The sequence below is a fragment of the Quercus suber genome, unplaced genomic scaffold (genome assembly GCF_002906115.3).
Source record: "Quercus suber isolate HL8 unplaced genomic scaffold, Cork oak 2.0 scaffold_75, whole genome shotgun sequence".
NCBI classification, from domain to species: domain Eukaryota; kingdom Viridiplantae; phylum Streptophyta; class Magnoliopsida; order Fagales; family Fagaceae; genus Quercus; species Quercus suber.
The window spans coordinates 59,905-65,501 of NW_027069540.1; the positions used below are offsets into that span (position 1 = coordinate 59,905).

Genomic DNA, 5,597 nt, shown 5'->3' on the forward strand with positions numbered 1-5,597 from the left:
GTATTTGGTGTCTCAGCCATTTTTTGAGTTTGTGGGGTAGGTTGGGCTTCTTTTGGCCTTAAGGTTATTTCAGTCATTTTGAAATGAATATTAAATTATATTTCTTCCAATTTTGTTTTTTCTTAGGCTTCAAAGGTATTTCATATATTTTTCTTGCTTCAGGGGGGTTTCAGCCAGTTTTTGGGTGGTGGGGGTGTTTTGGTCCTTTTATATGGTTATGGAGGTAAGTTGGCATTCTTTTAGTTTGAGGGGTATTTGAGTTATTCCAAAGTTATATTAAATTATATTATAATTTTTTGGTCCTCCAATCTCATCTTAAATTTTTTTTTTAGTTATCATTATATTTTAGTAATTTGTAGTGATGAATTATATTTTATTAATTTGAATTATTAAATTAAAATATATTAAATTAGTTTGAAGTATTAAATTCAATTAAATTTTGTTAATTTGAATTATTAAAATATATTAAATTAGTTTGAAGTATTAAATTCAATTAAATTTTGTTAATTTGAATTATTAAAATATATTTTTATTAAATAATATATTTCATTTTATTAATTTGTAGTGTTAAATTATATTTTATTAATTTGAAGTATTATATTAACTCTTATTAATTATTAAATTATACTCAATTAATTTGTAGTATTAAAATATATTTACATAATTGGAAGTATTAATTATAATGTTATTAATTAGTAAATTATAACAACCAAAATACTCCAAAAACTTAAAAATGACTAAAATATCCTCGATGACTAAGAAAAAGACCAAAAATTATTATTATTATTATTATTATAAGCACTATATATATTGTTATAGGTAAAATGCAATCGGAATATGTATGTTGCCTTAGTGGTAAGCACGTTTGTTTTTCAACTTCATGTCCAAGGTTCGAACCTTCAGAACAGCCCTTTATTTTCATTTTTGAAGTTTCTATCAAACCGATTAATATGTATTAAATATAAATATGTACAAAGTATTTCAGCATGTGTGGCACTAGTCTGGTATGACACACGTGTGACTATACTTGGCCTAGGTTCGAACCTGGCTAAAAGCATTTTAATATTTTATCTTTTTCTCTCCTACAAAACTACGTCGTTTTATACATCAACTTAAAACATAAAAAAAAAAAAAAAACCCTAGTCTCTACATTTCACTTCAGCCGCCTCACGCCCTCACTCTCATTCTTTTCTTTTCTTCTCTACATTTCACTTCAGCCGTTCTCCCCATCTCTCTCTCTCTCACACACACACACACACACACACACAGACGCTTAGATCCAATGGCCTCTTCCTTGCGTTCAACTGCGTCCGTGTCGCCTTTAGATTCTCCGCCGTGGAGTACATGCTCCGTATGGTCCCTTCGTCTTCTGAGCCTTTTGATTTGGGTTTTGTCGCCATGCTCTCCCTCCACCGCGTCCTCTCCGCTTCGCCTGAACTCAACACCTTCCTTGCTTTTCTTAACACTGTATGTGCTTTTTCTCTTTTAAATTTTTTTTTTGTTTTTTATATAATTTACTTTATTTTTCATTTGATGGTATTCGAATACCATGAAATGAAAAATATGAGTTCTTTGTGAGTTGTGAAATAAGAGACAGGGTCTTTGTTGACATGCTATGATTCTTTCTCATCTGGTGGGTTCTAGTTTATAGGACTTCCACGTTTTATAATTTAAAAAAAAAAAAAAAAAGTAAGAAAGATCTTATTTTTCATGTACATGTTCCTGTTAAAATAATTTGTTTAGGTTCCATCAGCTATATCATGGCAATACAGCTTTCTCTAAAAGTTTGGCATGGAGGAGAAATTTTTTTTCTTTGTGTTTGTGGGGAAAACTGAACACCAATCTTACTGCCTCTTGCTATACCTGTTGCACTGGTGTGAGAAAACAGTCTTACTGAAGAAGGTTCTTAGATCTAATGTCTAGTTAGTTTCCATTTGGACTTGTTTGCTTCTTGCATGTTATAGAATAGCCTCGTACAAGTTCATGAATAGTCTAATCATGCATAGAAATTAGACATGCACACATCTAAAAATTAAAGAGGTTAGATCATTATAGATGTTGTCATTTGGGATGTCTCAACTACATTGTAGATCGGGTACTTTTAAAATTATAATAGAGGAAGAAGAAAAAATAAATAAAAATGATTTTTTATTGAATTTTAATTAAAATTTTTTCAATTTTTCAATTTTTTTTTCAATTAAAATGCATGTATGTGATATTATTTTCTGTCCAATGGACCAACGAAATGATAACAGAATTACAAAAGGATCAATTTGGACATTTCTTCCTTTAGAAAAAGATAAATAAATAATTGGACAATTCTCGAAATTTAAGAGCTTATAATTTCAAATTAAAAGATCAAGGGGGTCAATTTGATTTGGACCCAAAATTCAAGAATATATATATATATATATATTTATATCTAGGGATTATTTCGATTAACTTTCGGTGCATTCGATTGCAGTGTGCTATACTAGATTACTAGTAAAGAATTTTGCATCTGAAAAAAGTTGAAAATAATTTGGTCCATGTACTTTGCCTAGGCTCTACCACATTTGGATTAGTCCACTTGTGAGTTGTGATGTGATTACTTAGTGATTACCGTATTTTCATTGTCCATGAAATCTGTGTATTAATCTCTTGAACCATAATTTGTAAGTAGAGGAGCCATTGTTAGTGATTTAGACGTGTTTTTTCACCTGTTCAGAATTGTGCCTAATTTTTTTTTTTTTTTTTTGATAAAATTGTTTTGGAGCGGACTTGAAACAGAACAGGTGTGAACAAAGAAGCTAGTATGAGACTGAAAATTCTAATAATCTAAACTAACAATAAAAGCTAGGGAACCCACCTTGCTGAATTCACAGTTCCACATAATATAAACAAACATTTTTCTTTTGTCCAAATGTGTGACCGATGACCCACCTTATTATTCCCTTTCATTCTTGATTGTTGCAAAAGTATGTAGAATAATATAATTTTTTTATAGAGAATATGTATTGGAACAGGTTTTAGTTTTCTTTGTGACCCCACGTATAGTATATTGATGTAAAAATTTCTCTAGCCATTGACTATGTGGTTGTCTATGTTTGTGAGTTTATAAATTTATATTTTTCTGAATTTTGGCTAATTGGGTTTTGTGTGACACTAGGGTATTATAATTGAAAGAATCCAAGCTGAGCCTGTGGAGGGTAAGAGAAAGTTCATCTATCTTGGGGATGGTAAACTTTTTCCCCTAGATTTGAGCTTGTGTCGTACAATAATGTGAACATCAATTATCACATTCAGTTTGTGAAATCAGTTCTGGATTTAGTGTTTGTAATTGTACCTTCTTTCTTATTATTAACTTTCCTCTTAATCTTGCTTGTCTCACAGGAGCACAGGTGTGGAAGAGAAGCTCTCAGATAAATACAAAGACAAAATAGTTGATTAGAAAAGATTGGCAAATGAGGTAGGTCCTAGGTCTCTAGGGCCATAGGGAACACGTATGACCACTTCTCTTTCTCACACACACTTATCTTCTACCTTTGATTCTTTGACATAACCTACACATCTCTTTCTGTCTCTCAAAACTACTGTGCTAGTTGCGGTCTTCAATGACTTTATCATTATTTTCAATCTTGTGCATTTTGATTTTCAAAACAATATGGTTCATGTATCAAAATTTTACTGAAGTGAATGTGTAAATATTTCTTTAATTTTTCTTGCTATTTTTAATATGTACATTGTCTCAGAACAATTGGATTGGATGGGAAGCTAAGGACCTCATATTATTAGCTTCGACATAGGTTATAGATATCTGTTGAATTAATTATCCCAATAGTATAAGTACAATTAATGAAGCCTGGCCACTTATAGTGGAATCCATGGTAGCATTGATCTCACTTTTTTCCTAAGCCTTCTGATTGGAATTTCAAATTTTGAAATCCATTTTGATTGGTAACCTTAACCTCTTGCCTCTTTGTAGTGAAGAGTTCTATTTTTTGTTTTGTAACTTTGAGTGCATGTTAAGAGTCCCACTAATGACATGTTGACAGGTGTGGAAATTTTCTTTTTGGTGCTTGGATGTGCAAGTAGTGAACTTTTAATTTGCGATAAGCTCTCTCCCTTTGTCTCTCTGTCACTTCTTTCTCTCTCTCTTACGTCTGCAAAGACAAAGAAGGTATGTTAGATTTCTAGTCATGGTCACACTTTCAAAGAATCAAATAAACTTCAGACATGGTGCCATTATAATGTTTTTCATTAAAAACAGAGATACAATTATATTTTTATTAGTTAATTCATGGATGGATATATGAATGTTTACATGCATGCATGATGATCAAGCAACACATTTGTTCTCACATCTTAATAGAGAGAGCATCTTTGCTGATTGAGGCTAACAAGGAAATTTAAAATTACAAAAAAGGAGTAATGCTTGATATTGATGCCAAAAATATTATATTCATGAAGTAGAGAATAGTTGATTCCTATGAATTTGGAAAATAAAATATATTGGCAATTTGAATTGGAATAGTTAAAGTAGATATTCTTGCAGCTATTTTACTTATGCAAGGACCCTTTTTAGTGCAATTGTTGAGATGCTTGTATTGGTTTAGGTATTCCTTATTTTATAGGCGAATGTAATGAAAAATGCTTCTTGCCATTTGACTTTCTGGGATGTACTTTACTCTTTAAATTGTGTGTGCCTGAAATTCTTTTACCCCTTATCTTGTATATTTCCTGGGTCATTTGCTGGATGGTTATGCAATGGTTTTATTGATTTACATCAGCATGTACTGGAGAGGAGAAAGCCTCATGAAAGAAGCCAAATTATAAGCAAGTTGTCAGGACATATTGTACAACTGAGCCAGCATAAATTTGCATCAAACGTTATTAAAAAAATGTTTGGAGTATGGTGGCCCCACTGAACGAGAACTATTAATTGGGGAGATTTTTGGGCATAATGAAGGAACTGATAATTTATTGGTAAGTTAAAGCATAGGTTTATGTTTGGTTATGATTAATTTGAATACTCATTTCCTCACCCAAAAAAAAAAAAAAAAAGAACATGGAAGCAGTTCTCCTGGGTTTTTGATAGATGAAAATGTTCTAGAAGTGTTTGGAATAATTCTTAGTTTATTAGATTAAAATATGTACTTGTAGTTGCTATTGATTGTCATTTGAAGGTGCATGATTCTTATGCATTATATATATATTGGATATTGGGGGGGGTGGGGGTGGGGAGCATGTGCTGTGGCTATATTAGAAAATCTAGACTTGATGGCTGGGTGACATTCTATTCTGAGTTATATCCCAATGATTCAAGGCAACGATTACTCATTTATAGTTCTTGTTAACCATATGGTAAAATTCTTTTTTTGTTTGTTTGTTTTTGGTGTTTGTTTGAAAAAGGAAATAGGTATGGTATTATGGTTGTAAGACATACTTAGGGTGCTACTTAGGGTGCTTCTGCAACTATGTTTTGACCCTCAAAAACATATGTAACTTACCATTGTTGTTTATCTAGTTTTCCTTTGAATTTTTTAATTATTTATAAAAGCCTATATATACATAGATTTTTTTTTATTTATCAAAAAAAAAAAAAAATATATATATAT

The 5,597-nt window shown here is 31.1% G+C and overlaps 1 long non-coding RNA gene across 3 annotated transcripts; it reads left to right on the forward strand.

Annotated features, from left to right (window-relative positions):
• Nucleotides 1-1,145: 1,145 nt before the first annotated feature.
• On the forward strand, nucleotides 1,146-5,182 carry LOC112028310 (uncharacterized). Of its 3 annotated transcripts, XR_010628957.1 has the most exons (5): nucleotides 1,146-1,467; nucleotides 3,149-3,218; nucleotides 3,373-3,482; nucleotides 4,035-4,159; nucleotides 4,770-5,180. It is a non-coding gene; the product is annotated as an uncharacterized LOC112028310 (long non-coding RNA). The 3 variants fall into 3 exon arrangements; XR_010628955.1 differs by having other exon boundaries at nucleotides 4,035-5,182; XR_010628956.1 differs by having other exon boundaries at nucleotides 3,373-3,448; nucleotides 4,035-5,182.
• Nucleotides 5,183-5,597: the final 415 nt, after the last annotated feature.